At 41.4% G+C, this 21379-nt stretch overlaps 1 long non-coding RNA gene across 1 annotated transcript in view; it reads right to left on the bottom strand.

Moving 5' to 3' along the window:
- Positions 1 to 21379, bottom strand: part of LOC110257808 — a 50474-nt gene that overhangs the window by 15439 nt on the left and 13656 nt on the right. The window contains exons 2-3 of the long non-coding RNA XR_002340805.1: positions 8779 to 9010; positions 5343 to 5458 (exon numbers count right to left, since the gene is read on the bottom strand). This is a non-coding gene — a long non-coding RNA (uncharacterized LOC110257808). The remainder of the gene's footprint in view (positions 1 to 5342; positions 5459 to 8778; positions 9011 to 21379) is intronic.

Below are 21379 nucleotides of genomic sequence, written 5' to 3'. Positions count from 1 at the left end.
AAAGGATCCAGTGTTGCCATGAGCGGGGTGTAGGTTTCAGACGTGGCTTGGATCCTGTGTTGCCATGTGGTTGTGTTGCTGTGGCTGTGGTGTAGGCCAGCAGCTGCAGGTCCAATTTGACCTCTAGACTGGGAACTTCCATATGCCGCAGGTGTGGTCCTACAAAAAAAAAAAAAAAGAAAGAAAGAAAGAAAGAAAGAAAGAAAGAAAGAAAGAAAGAAAGAAAGAAAATATATTACTTAAAAATCTATACTTATAAAACAGAGATATAGCAATGACAAGTAGCCATATTACAAAATATCCTTTACTCTTCCAAACTTTGCTACAGAACTTCATTCCTTAGAAAACCCACCTAATACATTTGAAATTAGAGTAGTTTTTAAAAAGTTAAAAGACAGAGACTTTTTTAAGGAGCACACTTATTATTATATAATTCAAGATGTACCCATAGTGGGACTATGCCTACAGCAGGAATTCAGTAAATATTTTCTGACTGAACGATAGAGTGGAAATCTAAAATGCAACTATCTTCCTCTTGAGTATATTCAGTGACTTAACAGCTTTAAAGGTTGTCAAATGTCTGAGGTATTTGCTTTAATGAATAGACGTAAATCACTTGTAATCAGCAATATTGGTTTATACTAGGTGTGCTCAATTCTCTTGAGGAGGTTAAGGATGACCCCTGCAACCTTGTTCACGATATTAATTTTCTCAGTAAATTTTTCCTTCATAGCTGGTACAGTAGTGAGGCTCTGGAGATCATTATTCAGAGGATTCCCAAATTCATAATGAGTTCAAGAAATTAACCACAAATCAAAGCCTGAAAAGAAGGAAATATAGCTTCAGATCAACCTTTTCCAATAGTCCAGTCAGTGTTGCTGAGGATTAGCCCTGTTCATCACAACAGAGAAATCTGGCTTTCAGAATAGTAATTGGCTCCTCTGAACCTACAAACTTCTGAGTTCAGGACTTGGAAAGAAATTTGTTGGTATGAGAACTTCTGGATGCTCTTTGTAGACTCGACCATTTTAACTTTCCCGGTGGAGGGGGGAAATATTACCATTGGGAGACAGGCTTAAGGGAAACTGATTTTCATGAGGCCAACATATTGAGCAAACAAGCAGGACCTGACTCCCTAATGGGAGGAGGCTATGGCAGGATAAGTTGAGCAGTTAGAGCAGCAGCTAGACCGAGAATGATCTTGATGGCGGATCCTGATTCGTCCATCCTGTCAAGACGAACGAAGCATCCAGATCACCGATTCATGGGCTAACCCCTCAGGAGAGGAAAAGGACCATGAGAGGTAAGAAAGATCTCTCTGGACTTCTGTCAAGATTGGCCAAAATAGAGCTTGCCGACTTTGGCCGGGATGGGAAAAAAAGTTACACCAATAAAGCTTTATTAAGATCATTCTGGGTATCATTTCATATGCTAGATATGTGAAGAAGATCAGAGGAAAACAACAGAAAAACTACAAGATTGCACCTGCCTTTGAGGCTCTAACAATTTTGTGAGGGCGATGACACATAAAACAACTTAAGAGTAATCGCACACACGCACACATTGTAAAATGAAAATGAGATTGAACGCTTACAGAGCGCTGGGCATCTCACCCACACTTCATATGGATTTTCTCATTCAACCTTAATGAGAACACTATGAGGTAGTTTTATTATTATAATTATTCTTTATTTTACAGCTGAGAAAATTGAAGCACCAAGAGGTTATTTGCTCAGAGTCACACAGAGAATATGCAGTGGTGCCAGAACTCAGACTCAGGTCTGTCTGACGCAAAAGACCATACTCTTAACAACTACAATATTCTACTCTGTGGCATAATAAAGCCTCTGGCACAGACCAAAGATTACTGTTACTGTTACTATTGCAGCTTCCTAACCACTGTAAATTTGTCATGATCACAGAAGAAGAGGAGTCTAGGAGCAGAAAGCTTCAAAAAGAAAATGCGAGTGGTGACAGATAGTGCTCTTGAATGCTTCAGGGTGGGGATTAGAGAGCAGTGAGTAGGAGGGTACTGAGGTTTTCTCCATTGTTAGAGTCAAACACCAGGACGATGAGTGAAAGATGCAAGAAAATAAATGTCACCACTATTCAAATGCATAACATCATGAGCGTATGAACAGGTAAGTGTTAGAATAATGGATCAGGATGTTTCAGTTCTCCTGCATATAAGGAAGTGGAGCAGGCATAGAAAGTCTAGCAAATGCTCTTTCTTGACTCAGAGGACAAGATGAACATGAGAAGTCAATTAGAAAACTATAACTGGTTAAAAAGTAAACTCCTTATTCAATTGGGTATTTGGCATTATGGAGACCAGGGTTTTCTGGAATGGTTTATTGGTGGAATGTTTTCTGAATTCCACTGATTTCAGATTTTTTCTATAAGGTAATAACCATAATTAGAGTCTACATTGATAGGGTAATTGAGAAACTTAGGTGCTTATACAGATTATTTAGACCCCCCCAAATGTTTATATGCAATATCTTGACAGTTGGGACCAAAAGGATGAGCCTGTAATTCCTTACACAACTTACTAAGGTAATTGTTGCCATTCCTCACATTTAGGCTAGATATGTCACATAATGACACATCACATATCATTTGGCCCAAGACATTTCCCGGCCCATTTCATTGTCTGTCGTGTTGACAAATGGAACAGAACTGGGCAAAAAAACATCTGGCACCAAAGAATATAGCTGAATTAGAAATATCTGTCACCAGGTCTCAATAATGCCTATCTCCCAGTCTGTTTCTGGGTCTCAATAATGTTTGTTTCAGGCATCTCAGCAATGCCTATCTCCAGGTTTCAATAATGCCTGTCTCTAGGTCTCAAGGTAGCCAAACACAAATAACAAAATCATTCCCCTGGACACCAAGGAGTTTCTTGCATTAATGTACAATTCCTTTAACAAGTGAGCTGTCTGTAATGTTCCATGAGTTGTGTTCAAAGGAAAATAAACTTTTAATCAAATTTTCTTGCCACATAGCACAAACTTGAATTATTTCAGAAAGACACTGCTTAGAGAGAAAGCTGACTCAAAAAATCAACTGCATTTTTTGGTAGAAGAGCTAGTATGGTATTAGTTAAGAACTTCTTTTCTGCTCTGCTCTGTCTCTGGGTAGTTTTCCTGATCCCCAGCCTAGTATCTCTCGAATATCACTTTCAGGAACAGATATATGTACATTTGGACCAAGGGATGGTCTAAATAGTGAAGATGGGGCTACCAAGATAATCTTCTGTCCCTACCAATTACCCCTGATATCATTAAACAACTACCCCTAACATCAATATAGCATAACTTTGGGGAGAATAAAGATCTAAGGGCACATTTGAGTGTTTTTTACTTGTTGCTTACACTTTTTTTTTTTTAATGGAGAGAGCTGAGGGCCCGAAGAAAAGGAAGGCACTGGGTTTCTAACTGTCTTAGGAGGTATGGCATGATGATTTAATATATTTATACTTTAGGAAATGATTACCACAATCAAATTAATGAACACGTCCATCACCTCACAGTTACCTTCTTTTGTGTGTGTGGGATGAGAACACCTAAGATCTACTCTCACAGTGAATTTCAAGTGTGCAGTGCAGTATTATTGACTAGAGTCACCACGCTATGCATTATTCTACTTATAATGGAAAGTCTGTACCCTTTGACCAACGTCTGCCCATTTTCCCCACCCCACCCACCCAGCCCCTGGTAATCACAGTCCTAATCTCTGATTCTATGAGCTCATCTTTTTTAGATTCCATGTATAAGTGAGATCATGCAGCATTCGTCTTTCTGTGTCTGACTTATTTCACTTAGCACAATGCCCTTTAGGTTCATCTATGTTGGTATAAATGACAGGAATTTTTCTTTTTCAAGGCTGAATAATATTCCACTGGATGTATATACCACATTTTATTTATTCGTTTATTCACCAGTGGACACTTAGGTTGTTTCTACATCTTTGGTATTAGGAATATTGCTGCAATTAACATGGAAATACAGATATCTCTTTGAGATATTGATTTCATTTCCTTTGGCTATACGCCCAGCAATGGGATTGCTGGATCAGATGGTATCTGACAGGTATAGCAGATCTTTGCTCTCCTTATCAAGCTGTGTATTTCTCCCTTCCAGCACTTAATCTTCAGCCATTCTTTGGATTCCACCCTGTTTTCCAAGAGATTTTCCTGGATTCACTCTGGAAGAGGTAATGGGTTTGGGCTTCTATAGTTAGTCTCTCACTGCCAAGTTAGGTTGCTACTCTGTCAATTTTATGATTGTACTTTTGCAACTATTAGCACCTTGGAGATGGTAAGGGGAGGTGAATTTGGGGGGGGTTATTTTGTATTGGGCACTAAATGATTTTTCATGTTAATGAATATCTTTTGGTTATTATAAGGACATAGGAGAATTAATACCAAGACAAGTCATGATTAAGAGAATGTCAGGGGAAAGGGTATATGTTTAATTAGATTTTCTGGGTAACTGAAGGTTAAGAACATTGTTTTCCATTGTATTTGAAAAAAAAATTCTGCTAAGATAGCTGAGTCCATTGTCCCGACTTAGTAAATCAAGTATAATGATATACTTGAATCACTCTCTACTGATTGAGGATCTTTCAGAGCTCCCAGCCATTATTTTGAGCATTAATTATGATTGGCCAGAACTGCAAATGGAATGAAGAGAGAAAGAGTAGAACTGAATGTATTTTGACCCCAGGATATCTCCTGAAAATTGTTTTCTTGACTGAGCTCGTTTTATCTGTCTCTTGCACGCAGAAGCAAAATGAGACAAAACAGAATTTTTTTCAACTCAGATAATTGAAAGCTCTGGGTAGGTGGACTGCCATTAATGAAGGTTTCTCAGAGACTCGCACTGAAGGGAGTCTAACAATCCCCCATGGAACTGTGCTTTTCTGTGCTTCCTATGCAGAAGATGCTCCTGATACGCAGTTGCTAACCCTGTGCTCTGAGCAATTTTACAGAGTGAGTAAAGGTTACACTGACACTCTCACTCTCTTCCCTGGTTCCTTTTGAGACCAAGGACAAGCGTTTGTCAGACTTCTGCTTAAGAGTTTATTGTGTGACCACAGTGAGAGCCCTGTCTCTCAGGGCTGGAGCTCTGCCCGTTATCAGTTTACTGACCCGTATGCGGACTGAAACTGTCATCCCAGCAATGGATTAAAACCCACTAGATCTAACGAGAGGAGGGAAAGAAGGAAGGAAGGAAGGAAGGAAGGGGGGAGGGAGAGAGGGAAAAAAGGAAGGAAGGGAGGGAGGTGGGGAGAGAAGGAAGGCAGGCAAAAGAAAATTCCCCTCAAAGGATGTTACTTACCTGGTCCTCCCATCTCAGGAAAAGACATGATCATCCATGCAGTTGATTAAGCCCCAAACCGGAGATTCATCCTTAATTCCTTCCTGTCCTTCATGCCCTCTTCTACTGCAGTTCATCTGCAATCCATGTCATTTCATTAGAGTAAACATTTTATTAACTTATAATAGGCATATGGAAAGGTATAAAAATACATATCAATTCTACTATGTAAGTTCTAAAATTAATCCAATTTATTCCATCCCAACTTGATCCCAGCTACCATCCCTTACTTGGGTTACTATGTCGATTTCCTCACCAGTTTTTTCACCTTCCCTTTTAGTCCCTTACAGTCCATTCTCCACACAGAAGCCTGATGGGTCTTTTCAAAATGTAAGTCAGATTATCCATTCTACAAGTTCACCTCCTATCGCCTGTGGCTTCACCTGCTGTCCTCCAAGCCGCGGTTGTTGTTTTTGCTGTTTGTTTGCTTGGTTTTGTTTCCTTTTTAGGGCCACCTCTGTGGCATATGGAAGTTCCCAGGCTAGGGGTTGAATGGGAGCTGCAGCTGCCGGCCTACGCCACAGCCACAGCCACTCTGGATCCAAGCCACATCTGCGACCCACACCACAGCCCCCGGCAATGCCGGATTTTTAGCCCACTGAGCGAGGACGGGGATCGAACCTGCATCCTCATGGATAGTAGTCAGGTTCTTAACCTGCTGAGCTACAACAGGAACTACTGTTTGCTTGTTTTACTTCTTCCAGTACGCAAGTGTTTATCTCACTCAGGGCCTTTGCACACAGTGCATCCCTGCCTGTAATATTTCCCTTCTGTTCTCCTAGCTGACTGCTCCTTATCCATCATATCTCAGCTTACATATGACTTTCTCTTCAGAGAGATCTCCTTTCACCATCTTGCCAAAATGAGGTCACCTCTCCAGCCATATTATTTTTATATTCGGACCCTGTATTTCTCTCTCACAGCACTTATGACGATAGCAGTTTTACAGTTATTTTAAAGATCACCTCTGCTTCAAGGATGCAGATTCGAAGAACATTGAGACTATGACTTTCCTGTTCATAATTTTATCCCCAATGCGTACTGAGCCCAGTATATGACACTTAGTAGGTGTTTCAAAATGTGTGGGGAGTGAATACATGACTGCATGAAAGAATGAATAAATTCTGAGCTGAAGCCTCTCTTTTGTGATGACATTAATCTGTTTTCACTGCAAGAAAAGAGAGGATGGGCAAGGATTAAGGGAGGCTGGTGTGCCTTTGAATTTGGAGGCCTACCAATGACACGTAAACCAAAAGGGAAAATCAAGTTTATTCAATAGTAATTAATGAGACTTGAGACTGAATGATAAAAATCTAATGATGTTAATTTTGGTTCTGCATGTTGGCTGCCAGTCTCTGAAGACAAGGTAAAACGGCAGGTAATAGGACGCTGCAGTTTAATCCCCCAATTAGGAAGCAGATGTCACCCCCAGGGACACCTGTAGTTGCTGATAGATTTTCCTTACACACCCTAATCATATTCAGAACCACGTTAGGCACCCTCAATGTCCTGGATAGCCCCCTCATAGATGGATCTTCCTCTACACAAGCCCAGTGTATTAACAATTCATGGTGGTACGAAGGGTAGATTATGGAGAAATTCTTGTGTGTCACAGAAGCATTTTTAATAAGAGTCATTTGAATAGCCAGTTCCCTGGGTGGACCTAAAATAGGATTTCATTTACAAAAATATGACTTACCTGTAACCTTTTAGGGACACATGGTCGTTACCCCAAGCCAAGCAGCCAAGATGGCTTTGCTCTATTCTCTGGCCACAGACTGAGACTTCAGCCTAGAACACCAACTGAAACCAGCCCCTAACTCTGGCCTCACACTTACCCCTAAGTTAGGCCACAACACGGACTGATTATTAATCCTATCACAGAGCCCAGGAGCTAAGAGCAGCCATTTCACAAACACGGGTCTTTGAGCTGGCAGGGAGGGAGGGTGTGCTTGTGGGGACGGGGGAGCTGCATCCATGACTCACTGCTAACCCATCCCTGCTGCCGGAAAAAAATAACTCTAAATGCACATCCTACTGCTTGTGAGTCAGGAATGTCATTTTCATTTATGAAGGATGGAACATTATTTTTCTCTAACATTTCAAGTGAATAACTTTACATACATTTCCCCCCAATTTCCATAGGAATTTGATGCCATGGAAGCAATCAGCTACACATCCCCAGAGCGTGGCAGAAAAAAAAAAAAAAAACAACTCCTATTTTTCTTACAGGTACTTTAAGATCAGTAGTTCTGAATTCCCCTCCTCCCTCCAATTATGTTCCCTATGAAACCCACCCTGATTTAGGAGTTCAAGGGGAGATCCAGTGGTGCAAATGCCAATGTTATTTTACAATTTGGGAGGCACATTTCCACTGTGTCTTAAAAGCTGCGTTTCTGAAGTTCAGAAAAGCTTCCACACCATGTCCCCATTAGGAGGTGTTTGCCTCCCACTGTGAGACTCCCAAAGGTAGATTCATCACCGGTTATGTCAAGGAACAGAGTGGAAAAGAGCAAAGGAGACGCCCTCTCTGTTACCTCTCCAGGGCATAGTTGCTGATTCTGCTCTAGCTATTAGGTAAATACACCTACTAGAACAAAACAGAAAATGTATTCCAGAGGAACAAAAGACAGGGTCTTTGAGTTTTCTAATGCATGGCATATCTGCTGCTGCTCCCTGCCCCCTCCCCATAGCAGCATGACTCTTTCTCCAACTGGCTCCATTTCTCTCCTTTCCTCAGGTGTCATGTGTGAATCTCGGATATGGCTAACCTGACCGCAATCAAAGAATTTCTCCTCCTGGGATTTGGGGGTCTCCATGGGTTACAGTGGTTTCTTTTTGGGATATTTCTGGGAATCTATGTGGTGACATTGCTGGGGAACTTTCTTATCCTTACAGTCATTTCCTTTGACTGCAACCTCCAAACTCCCATGTACTTCTTTCTGTCCAATTTCTCCTTCCTGGAGATCTGGTATACTACCTCCATTGCCCCCAAGATGCTACAGACCCTTCTGTCAGGTCCCCAGGTGATTTCTTTTGTGGGTTGTGTGGCCCAGTTTTACTTCTTTGCTTCCATGGCAGTAGTCGAGTGCTTTCTGTTGGCAGCCATGTCTTATGACCGCTACATTGCGATCTGCAGCCCCCTCCAGTATCCATCCCTCGTGAACCTCCACACATGTATCTTCCTTGCAGGTGGGTCTTGGCTGGGTGGGTTCCTGACCCCTGTGGTCACCGTCACCATGACTTTCCAGCTGCCATTCTGTGCAACCTACAAGATTGACCATTTCTTCTGTGACCTGGCTCCCGTGCTGAAGCTGGCCTGTTCTGACACTGAGACAGTGGAGAAAACCACTTTCCTACTGGCCTCCTTTGTCACCATGGTGCCCTTCCTACTCACCGTAGCCTCCTATGCGCACATTGTTGCTGCTGTCCTCAGAATTCCATCAGCTGCCGGAAAGCAACGGGCCTTCTCCACCTGCTCCTCCCACCTCATCGTGGTCACGCTGTACTATGGCACGCTGGGAACGGTGTATGCCATCCCCACAGCAACCCGGGCTGCTGCCCTGAACAAGATCTTCTCTCTGTTCTACACTGTGGTCACTCCCCTGGTCAATCCCATCGTGTACAGCCTGAGAAACAAGGATGTTAAAAAGGCAATGAGGAGGCTTATGAGTCTGTGGGTGTATGCTAAGGGAACCTAATGGCTCTCAGCATCCCCAGGGAGATTTTTTTGGTTGTTTCAGAGCAGCCCAAACTTCTGTGAAGAAAGCCAAGCACTAGCTTAATACTTGGGGGTTCAGACCACTACTGAAGAAAAAAGCCAGCACAGCAAGGATCCTCCCTCAGGTCCTAGAGACTAATGCCCTTGAGATGTCTAAGTTAATCCTTGCGTAGTAAAATTAACTCTGCCAGACAGGTGACTCTGGCAGGCTACTTGTTCTGGGAAATATAGGGGAAAATTCAAAAGACCCACGTTTGCTTGTCACAAAACTCTATTTCTTTGTCTTTGTCTCTGCCTCTGTCTCTTTCTCTTTCTATGTGTGTGTTATACACATATATGTTGATGCTAAGGTTTTTTATTTCATTATGTGCCCGTGCCCATGTGTACATACACACACACACACCTACATACACACATAGTCACTATATCCTTCCCATACAAACTTAGGGTGCCCTTCTCAGGGTTCACGTACATTTATATCACCTTCTGTTGTTTCTCAGAGCCTATGCTTCTCTGCTGATCAGAACCAGCTCGAAAATCCTAAAGCAACTATTGACTGTTCCGCTCACTTGAACAGTTAGTTAATGAAGCCCCTTGAAGACTGGAATAACATCTTCCTTATTCCTCTTATTACCCCCTGGCACAGATGCAAAACAATTACTTGTTGATTGAATGACTCATTGACTAATCAAAGCAATGGATGTTTGGTGGATGAAAAGAGTAAAATAAGTCCCTTTCTTTTTCTGCTGACACTGGTCTCTCCTCCTCGGGGTCATAGGCACCCTCGGCTCCCTCTATAGGCAGCTCGGACTGAGATCCTCAAACTTGCTGCTTGCTAAGCCCCCTCATCCACTCTCCCCATGGTGCTTAGATGTATCCTTCTAAAACCCAGTCCTGACCCTATTATTACGCTGTTTATCACTCTCCGTGGTTCTCCGGTGCCCCTGGGATGGAGTCAGGGCTCCTCGGCCTGATTTGTGGCCACCTCTTGAGCTGACCCCCCCCAGCAGTCTCCTTCTCTCCCTTTGTGCTCCAGCCACACAGAACGTCTCAAATAGAGTTGGAAACTCCTTAAAAGGGAAGACCACATGCTCACCATGTCTCTCCCACAGTATCTAGATCCAGAGTGGGGCAAAAATGTGATTGCTCCAATAAGACATCTTCAATTGAATCGTAATGCGGCCCTCACCTTCCTTTATTCTTTGTTTCCATTTATTGGCTTCTGGCCTATGCAGCACTTTGGATTGAGGAAAAAGTAATTTTGATTGGCTGTCAGTGATGTGTGTGTTGTGTGTGTGTTTTACCTCATTTCACCTGCCTACCATCCAGGTGGGTACCACCAGGAGCACAGATAGACTCCCACTCCCCCCCAAAAAAAATCCTCCTTCTATAACATGAGTCAAAGAATGCCATGTAGTTTGGGAAACACTTTCCCAGCTGGTTCTTCCTTCTCCCTTCCTGACCACCCACAGAGTTCCCTCTTGTATAGGGTCTAATTGTCTCTAATCTAGTTTTAACTTCTTATAATTACCCTCAATTAGGAAATAGAGCCTGCAGAACACACTCTTTGTGGTTAAGACATGGATCCAGAGTAGAAGTGTAATTACTTTTCAGCCTCTCAGGGGTTCTGCCTAGCCTTCTGTTTAGATCCACAGAATGGAAATGCTTCATCGGTTCCATCCATACTTGTCTTTCTTTTTTTCTTGAATCTAGCTTTCTGAGATAGGTTGAGGGTTTTGTTTAGGGTATTGATTGTTGGGAAATTTTTAAAAATCTACTAGTCTAAGGTCAACTGAGCTGAGAAATCTTCAACTACTTCCCATTGCCCTTAAAGTCCAAACATTGTCCCATGGAAGTGACAAAAATTATCTGTCACAACATCCAAGGACATGTAGCCCATCTAGAACCTGTTCATGGCCAAAAAAGGATATAATTCTTGCCTCAATCTCCAGTCTCAGCTTTAATTGCTGTTTTGCTCTCTGAACTCCTTTCCTCTCTGGATGTCTTTAAGTTCCTCAATCCTGCTTGTCTCCTCGTAACTTTCACACATGTTGTTCTTTCTCCCCTTCATCACTCCACTTTTCACCAGGCTCATTCTTGGGGTTCCACTCAGTCTCTTTATCAGGTGATCTTAGAGTACCTAGCTTTTTCACTTTTTCATAAATTTCTCACAACCGAATTTGAATATTCTGCACAATTTATAATATAGCTAGAGATATATGTCCTCCACCTGGACTGTAAATTTCACAAAGGCAGGAACGGTGTCTGTTTTGTTTGAACACTACATCCCTAGTACCCAGCATAGAGCTTAACAAGGAATAATTGTTCAATAAATACTTGTTAATAAAAGAATGAAAAAGAGCCATCTAAAATTATGCCATTTATTTGACAAAGCATTATGTTGCTCTCACTCAGGATGCAGTTATTTAATCTTCTTGCGGCCCAATTAGTTTCACTCTGTTCCTAAAACTATAGTGTACCTGCCTACCCCCTGCCTATCAGCACACGGATGTATGCAATTCCCCCACGGGAACTGGAGGAGGGTGCGTGGCTCAGGACAGCTCATCCTTACTAGTGAGAAACATGTCAAAGTGCATGTCCTGCTCACAGTGGTTGTACAGCTTTCCTGCTGAACATAAAAGGCAACACTTTTTTTTTATTATGGTGCTTTGGTTGATACACTGCTTCTGCAATGTGAATAGATTTTTCTCTATTCAGTGAAACATTATGTTAATGATTGGACAGAGTAATTAATAGCAGATCAGATTAAATTTTCATGTCTCTGTACAAGCCAAAGAGAAATTATCCCCATTAACCTGATCTGTACAAACTGTCATACTAGATTAGAAAAGCTTCAGCTCCAATTTATACCTTAACCCGCAGTGTTTTGGCCAGATGGCTTGTTGGTACCTCAGCAGCTGCTCAGGAAAGAGGGAGAAGAAACCTGGAATGGGAAAGTCAGGGGTTTCAGTCTTACCCTAAAGGGAGCTTGCCAACAGTACCTGCCTCACATTAGGAACATATTCACATTACCTTTTCATACGAAGGGGCCAGGCTGGGAAGTGGGGAAGCTGTGCGGCTCCTATGACAATGGCAGTAATTTGTGAAATGTTATAATGGTGTTCTAAAGCATTATATCTCAAAGTAGAACTCCAGAGAGAGGATCTAGAGACAGATTTGAGGACCTTAGGAGTACAGGACTGCCAAGAGTTAGACAAGTATCAGGAGTCTGGCCGAATGAATTAGGGTCCGGGGTGAGATACAAACCAAGAATGGAGGCAAATAATTTTAGGGCCCTGTGGCAGGAGGCTCTGATATTTCTAAACTTTCACCCATTATCTCTTTCCTCTGCTTCTCAAGATCATTGCTGGCATAAATATCAATGAAGACACAAGCAAAGTGTGGGGACACAATATCTGGTCTCATTATTCTTCTAGCTGGTCAACATTAGGGTTTAATAAAGCTGATATCATACTGTGTTTCAAAGCGCTACTAAAGTAATAGGAAGGATTGTGTGAAAAACATCAAAATTAACATATCCGAGAGTTAACACCGTGGCACAGCAGGTTAAGGATCCAGCGTTGTCTCTGACACAGCTCTGGTTGCTGCTGAGGTGTGGGTTAAAAGGATTCCGTGTTACTGCGGCTGTGGTGTTGGCTACAGCTACAGCTCAGATTCGATCCCTGGCCTGGGAACTTCCATATGCTGTGGATGTAGCCAAAAAAATTTTTTCTATATCCAAATAAGAGTTATCCCCTTTATAAACTTATTCCATTGATGCTAAAAAACAAAATCACTGGAACTTATTTTGAGTATTTTCTTTAGATACTTAGATGCATCCATTCTATTGGATTTCCTCAGCTAAGGTTAAATTTCATTTTTCAAGGCGAGATTTACATTCTGCAAAGGGTCAAAAGTTTCTTTGAGCGTAGTCTGACAAATAACTTTGGAAACTAAGTTGAGTTGAACCATTCAAATAAATGTGGATTCGTTAATGGTCATTCTTACAGTTTAAGCCATTAAATGTTGTGCAGGCCCATGGGACAAATCAGACATGGCCAGGATCTAAAGATCAGACCACTGCAGCTCACATTAGCACTGAGAAGGGCCTAGGTATTATGAAACAGACTCAAGCAGGTGGCCAAAGGGTCAGAGAGACCTGGAAGTGGCAATGGTAGAGTTCAAGGGAAGGAAAAGGCAGAACGAATTCAGGACTTACAGAGTGGATAGAAGTATAGTATCAAAGTAAGGATTAGAAAGGCCTCAAGAGAGGCAAATCAGAACCCTACTCTCATGGAAATGGATTATCAATTGGGGAACCAAATAAGAGATTTGGATTCTAAAATAAGTTCTATGAAATTAAACAGGACCCCAATAAATTTATGAGAGGAAAAAGTCAGAGTAAGCCTGAATTTCTAATATTTCTCCTGTTTGCCAGACTAAGATTTTTCCAACAGTCAAGGACATAGCTGAACCCACAGAGATTTTTGGATGTCCTTATACACAATTAAAATGGCAAAAATTGTCAACCACAGGACAGTGGTGGCGAAGAAGCCAGTCACATGTTTCCAGTAGTACTTTAGAATGACTCTCCTTAATAGGCTAATGCCTGACTGCCTACTTTTGAGAATTGAATTCTATGTGGACAGTACCACCACTGATAGCATAATAGCACATTATTCTCATGTATAAGTGGGTCCTGCACTCCTTTGGGATTCTCTGGCATGCTGAAGTTTTCCTGTGAGGTTTCTAGCAATTTTGCTTCTTCGCCATACCAGAAAAAAGCCTCTTCCACCCTGGTTACTATTCTGCTCGAGAACACCTCGTTTTGTCGAACTTCCCTTGAAAGTTCAATACAAAGGTCAGGTCCTCCCTGTTTTCGTTCATCACTCAAAACACACTGACATCTTTTCAGAAACTTTGCTTGTGCTTAGGGTTTTTTCCAGAACAACTTTGCTTCTTCATCCAAATTGGATTCCCAGCCATCATTCGTACAGCTGCAAGGCATTAAGACATTTAACAAAGCAAATCTTTGACCTTTTCAATTTTTCCACCAGAGTCTGGTCAATGACTAGATGATCAATTCATACATCATAATGTACACCTTTCCTAAGACTTTTGTGGCAGTCCCCATTCTTGCTCCTGATACTATTCATCCCCTGAAAACTATCTCTTAACACATAGAGTATCTCACTTGTGAATTCACTTCACACAATATTGATATTGACCCTTTGCTTTAAATAATAGCCACTCATTTTTTCAGTGACATGACTATAGCATGCATTTCACCACCAATGCTAGGTAGTGCAGGACTAATTGGCTGATGTTGACAATTTTGTTACTGAAAGTTAAAGCATGTTGCTGCTTTGGCCTTGGTTACAGTTCCAAATATTAAGTAACAACTTCCCTTTGGGTTATTTAGATGTGGGCTCAACGATGACTATTTTGGAAATTAGGACACTCATGTTGTCCTTCATCATATATTTTATAATTACCATCACAGCCAGGACTAACTGAAGGTCATTGTCCCGTGGGCTTGGAGGTAGGTAAGCAGGGCTTGGGAAGGCCTCGTAGCATGAGTCTCAGTTACTGACATGTATCGGAGCTATTTGTCTTATCCTAGAATATTTGTCTTATCCTATCTCTTGAGAAAATACAACATATGGTGATGGTGAAGATAGCAGGTTGTGGAGTTAGGGCTGGGTTTGAAACTTAGTTTGACCATTCATTACCGTGGTTAAGTGAATCGCTTTCACTGAATTTAAATTTCCTTATTTACACAATGAAAATAATATCCACCGGCAGAGTCCACAAGGTTTAAATTAAATAATATATGCCAAATACTAGATACCGAGTACATATTGAGCTCTGTACTATTAATTGGTGGGAAGAGCAATCTGACTTAATGAAGAGTTAGAATATCTTTCAAAGCTATAATGTAATACCTCTACTAATGTCGACTCTTCTTGTTCAAAAACTTCCTTCACAGAGTAATGTCAGAAACATGTTCCATTCCAGCCATGCTCCAAGGGGAGGCTGGGACTCTCTCAGGCTTGTGGGATATATTTCTGTTTCCTTGGGACTTGACCCTACACCAGTTATTCTTGAGCTAAAGACACTGCAGACCTTTAGCTCCCCACTAAAATGGCCCTGGATCTCTCTTTTCTTCAGCTACCACTACCACTAGCCGAAGACTGAGAGCCTCCATTAATTCTCTATGTCTCTATGTAGCAGACTAAATTTATTAAAATGAACTTTCTTTTTTATGGCTGAGAACTATTCGATTGTGTATATATACCACATCTTCTTAATCCAATCCATCTGTCGATGGACATTTAGGTTGTTTCTCTGTCTTGGCTATTGTGAATAGTGCTGCCATGAACATGCGAGTGCATGTGTCTTTTTCAAGGGTATATCTGGTCGCTTGTGATGGAGCATGATAATGCGAGAAAAAAGAATGTATACATGTATGTGTGACTGGGTCACCTTGCTGTGCAGTAGAAAATTGACAGAATACTCGAAATCAGCTATCGTGGAAAAAATAAAAATCATTATTTAAAAATGAACTTTCTTAATGGACTGATTAATTTAGGTATAGGTGTTTGTTATCGTTATTTCCAAATATATACAATAAAATTGTATTACCAAGTAGATGGTTTAATGGGATCCATATTAATAAAAGTATTATTTTATTTTAATACCCTTTATATTTATTTTATTTATTACCTGTAAGGTACTAATTTACCACCAAACGTCTTTCTTTTTATAGCTGGTGAAATGGTAAACTCCATATCTAATTGGTAAATAAGACAATCGCATCTTATGAATGAGTGAAGTCCAAATTAATGAGGCTTACTTTAACTACGTCAACCCTAAAATGATATATTGCCTATCTGAAAGTTCCTGTCCTAGACATCATAATTGTCTAGTATTCTCAGAGCAGAACTCTAAGAATTAACCTTTAAAAAACTTAGAGCAGCTAAAAAAGATGATACAAAATCTGTACACCAAAACTCATGCAGAGTACTTATAGAAAAACTCCTAAGGCTTTCAATCTAACTTTATACACAATTGTAACTCAGCATGGTTTCTGAGCCTGGGATAGAATAGAAAATGTCAAAAGGCTACTGCAGGCATAAACAATATAATCAGCAAGTAAAAATTTTAGAAAGAAGGCACTTCAAGATACTTCGTAAAAATAAATAGCCTGAGGCCATTTATTGGATGATTAAACAGCCCGATGCACACTAAGAGAGTTCCTAAGGGCACCCTTTATACCCCAGCCCAACTTAATGATTAGCAGCCATAAACATGGCCTGAAATAAACCTGAAAAGGGCGAATTGTGTCAGGTTCACTTGGCGTGAAAAGAAAATAGGCAAAGGGGATTAAGAGGTACAAATTTTCAGCTTTAAAACAAATATGTCACAGGGATGGAATGCATACATAGAGAATACAGTCGATCATATTGTAACAACTTTGTATGGTGATGGATGGTAACTGGTCTCATTGAGGTGATCATTTCATAAAGTATAAAAATATCAAATCACTAGCTTGTACACCTGAAACTAATATACCATTATGTGTTAATTATAAAACAATTTTTTAAATATAGAGCTATCCATTTGAAACAACTACAGTGAAAAGGACTGGGCCACTGCAAGGATACATCTATTACCTGGGACACGTTCTGGCAAACATTTCCTTGCCAACCAATGCCAAACAAATCAGGTGTTAAGGTATCTGCCTACCAAGACATGTCACACTAGGTTGTGTCGGCCTGGCTTCAGGGAACAGATGAGAGTTAGTGATGAGCATGTTGTTTATATGTAAATAACACAATACAGGTGAAATGTTCATAAAACTTTTTCTCTTCCCTCCCTGAGGTGGAACACGTGAATATCACCAGTGTAGGTGGTGTCCCAGTTATTTACAACTTCGAGTTAATGAGGTGGTTGTTTTGCTGCATGTGTGTGTGTGTTGGGTGGGGGGGTGGTGGTTGTTCTCCAGGGATAAGTCCTAATGCTCCGGAGTGTTTATTAAGGCTGCCCTTTAGACGAAAAGGACACTTGGGGCTGACCATTTTGCCATACCACCTTCCAGGAGTGTGTTCCAGCAAGAAAGGAAGGTATTGGCCAAGAAAAGTTATTTTTCCAGGTTTCTAATGAAGCCAGGGAATTTCCTCACACCTTGTTACCAATAATGAACATGTCCTGGGCGGGGGGGAGAATCACAAAATAATGGCCTCCCAAGGAGCTGTTATGCACTTGCTTTTAATAACTCCCCCTGAGCCCATCTCCCAGTGAAGTTCTTTGTTGTTAAAATGCTGTCTTTAACTAAGTCAGTTGCGACCAATTAAAACCACCAACTCGGCAGTGACTGCTGCACTAACTCCTTAATCCCCCAAATTAGTGTGCAAAGGAAGGAAGCGAAGTGATGAACGAAGCAGGCTATTGGCTATAAGAAAGGGAGCCACTTACAAACGTAGCTACAGGAAGTTCATAGATTGCTTGTAAGTAACTGCACTGTGCATGGATCTACACAATATGATTTATGTGTATCTTGTACAGAGACATTTACATGAAAGCTGGTGTGTGTGTATATATGCATATTCATATATATCCATGCACATATATAGATAATATGAATGTCTATGTAAACAGAATATTTACACTGGGGCTGTTTGATGGAGGGATAAAGAGTTCAATACACTTCGACATGGCTCCTAACAACACTCTTATGTTTTAGCCCAGACCCCAATAATGAATGCCCATAAAGATGGCTTGTAATCATCCAGAAAAAGTTGTATCAGGTTCATTTGGTCTAAGAGGACAGAAAGCTATCGGTTTGAGATAAATTCAAAAGACTTTGTTATTTCAAGTGATGCTTCTATTATTTGGGACATGCATGTATAAAGGGCAATTCCTTCCCAGCCAGTTGCAAACAGATCAGGTGTTATAGTATCTGCCAATCAGACCAGAACACACTAGGTTCTGTCACTGTGGGTATGGTTCTGTGTGACAGAATTTTGTGTCTATGATATGTGCCTGTGTGTGTGTGTGTGTGTGTGTGTGTGTGTGTGTGTGTGTGTGTGTGCAAGTGCTTGCTCAAGTCAGGGGGTGTTTATGCATGTAGAAATGGGCAGGTGTGAAAGGATGTATTTTTAAAATGAATCCAATCTGATGCAAACACATGGCTTATCAGCCTCATGCCTTGACTGTCATTGTTTCTAGTTTCCCTTTCTAGTGTCCCATTTTGCCTTTTTCAATGGCAGTCTCATGGGTCAAATTTGGCTCAGAGATTGCTCGGATTATCTGACCCTGCTCCAGTGCCCCACTCTGTAGCTTCAACTGCATTCTCTGGCCAAAGTTGCCACCTGTTCTTTGGTCCATTTTGGCCAGAGCTACTTCCTTGAAACTGACCTAATGACCCTGCTTAGGCTAAGTTAAGCACTAGTTCTGGCAGAACTAGGGGCAGAAGTAAGGTGACAAGGTTGGACCACAAGACTCTGTATGGTGTGAACCAGCTCCCTTGGGGACAGTAGGAACCTGAGTGCATGAGAGGCTGACTGATGTGTGTACTACTGATTTTTTGGGTGGGAGAAGCACACCAGAAGCTCCCAGGGTCCTTGATCCAAAGAGAAAATGAAGTGGAGAAGTGAAATGAGTCAAGTATGGAGGGTTGATGGAAGGCCAACAATAAGAGAAAGGAAGAGGAGAGAAGAGTAAAAGCAAAACATGGAGTGTCCTGGAATTCCATTCCAAAGAGAGCCAAGAAGTCCCAATGCTGTCCTTAGGAACATACTGACAGCCATTTATTGAGAGACTACTATACGTCAAGCACTTGGCAGGCACTGGGTGTATCTCAATAAACAGGACATAGTTTCTCCCTTCAAGGAGCTTGTTGCATATTTGACGAGATCAGGAAGCAAGTTCTTTTTCATTTCTGTGTTCCACAAGAGATATAAGAAAAGGCTTCCTGGAAAAATGAAATTCAGCAAGTAAATAGTAGGGAGGGGAATGAACATTTAAAGGCCAACTTTGGGTTCAGGATAAAGTCCAAATTCCTGGGCTTGGAATAGAAGGCCCTTCATGAATTGGCTCCAGCTTCTCACTTCTCAGTTGTCACCACCATTGCCCACACACTCTACATCCAGCCATGTTGGATTACTTGCAATAGTTTGGACATGCACACTCTCTTTCACTTCCAAATCATTGCAAATGATGATCACTTTACACGGATTGGCTTCCCCAGGCCCCATCCATGCAATCCTATTTATTTTACTCAGCTCAGATAACACTTCCACTAGGAAGTCTTCCCTTAACCTAACCAATTCCTGCCAAACATAGCTCTAGGCACTGAAAATGCAGTGGTAAAACACCAGATAATGTGACTACGGCTTAAACCTAGATCCATCATGAGTCACATGGAGATACAGAAAATTATCACTTAAATCAATATGTTGGATGGGAGAAAACAGTCAGGTAAGGTTTCCTGGTGAGGATGCTGATGGGAAAGGAGGCAGGAGCAAGGTCACAGAAGATGTTGGATCCCACACTAAGAAGCTTGAATTTGATCCAGTGACGACAAATATCAAATGTCTACTGTGTGATGTGTGCTATGGTGGGTACTTGGGGGTACAGCTAGAAATGACCTTCTATCTCTGTCCTTGAAAGGTTTACAATCTCACTGGAAAGACAGAATATATACACAAAATATGAAGAGCAGTGCATGCTTACCTGTCAAACAAAGGTGAGTAGACTACTTCTGAGGGAAAGAAATAACATGAGCAAGGCTGCAGAAACAGTTCTGAGACAAGGTAGAACTTGAGTTAGGTCTTAAAGGAGAAAGGGGGGTGAATTTAGCTAAACAAAGGACATTCTGAACATTTGTGGTTTTTCAATATGTTTTACTCAAAGCTTTGTTAGGTCTTTACATTATGTTGTTTCACATTAATTACATAATTACTCTTAAAATTAAGGTAAATTAAAATAGTGGAGTTTTATGTGTAGAGGTTCTCTTTATAGAAAGTGCTTTCAAGAACTTTATACAAACAATGTAAAAATATAAAGTCTGAGCAATTTGAATACCAATGCCATGAGACTGTAATATCTTTGAGGTCAGAAGCTGTATCTACATTGTTCACTATTCTATTCTTAGCACCCAGCACAATGCCTGGGTAATATTAGTCTCAATATGTATTTTTGATTGAATAATTGAATACCTGTATTGTCTCCCTTATCAGAACAGGCTCTTTTTGCTTCCCTTCTCTCTTGAAATGTAGCTTGAATACATCAGTTGATAATGTTAGGTAGCTGGTAACAGATACAAAAGTAAGAAACAAAAGCACAAGTGAGGCCATCAAGGCTAACTCAGGTACACAGCAGAAGGAGGTTCTGGGAGGAGAGCATAAAGAAAGAAATGAAAACAGTGGGTAGCTGTAAATGCTAGAGAAAATTCAACTTTGAAAAGAGTGCCTTGAGGCAATCTACATGTCTAACAAATTGCTGTAAGTGCTTAATGCACATTTCTCCAAAACTAGTCTTCTAGTGGGTTTCTGTACATTTTATTAGATTCCACTTTTATCTCTTTTAGTTCTAGGTCAAGTAGAGGTGCATTATTATCATTAACCATTTAACACAGTCCGCCTCACAACCCCAACTCTAGCCCGAGTGCTAAGCAAATCAATATGGTTCCTTCGTTTATGGAGTCCTCTATTTTTTTTTTTTTTGTCTTTTTTTTTTTTGCCATTTCTTGGGCCACTCCCGCGACATATGGAGGTTCCCAGGCTAGGGGTCGAATCGGAGCTGGAGCCACCGGCCTACGCCAGAGCCACAGCAACGCGGGATCCGAGCCGCGTCTGCAACCTACACCACAGCTCACCGCAACGCCGGATCGTTAACCCACTGAGCAAGGGCAGGGATCAAACCCGCAACCTCTTGGTTCCTAGTCGGATTCGTTAACCACTGCACCACGACGAGAACTCCGAGTTCCTCTATTCTTAAGGGGTATCACAGTTATCACTTCTCCAACCCCAGAATCTCCCAGTCTGATTTCTCTCCCTCTTCCTCTCCCTCTCCCTCTCCCTCTCCCTCTCCCTCTCCCTCTCCCTCTCCCTCTCCCTCTCCCTCTCCCTCTCTCTCTCTCTCTCTCTCTCTCTCTCTCTCACACACACACACACACACACACACACACACACAGGAAATTAAACACAACTAAAACATACTTGTCAACCCGTCCCTCCAGAATTGAGCTTTAGGTGGAATTCTTTGCAGCATT

This window comes from Sus scrofa, chromosome X (genome assembly GCF_000003025.6).
Source record: "Sus scrofa isolate TJ Tabasco breed Duroc chromosome X, Sscrofa11.1, whole genome shotgun sequence".
Taxonomy (NCBI): domain Eukaryota; kingdom Metazoa; phylum Chordata; class Mammalia; order Artiodactyla; family Suidae; genus Sus; species Sus scrofa.
The sequence above is the reverse complement of the archived record's forward strand: the minus strand, read 5'-3'. Positions and strand labels throughout refer to the sequence as shown.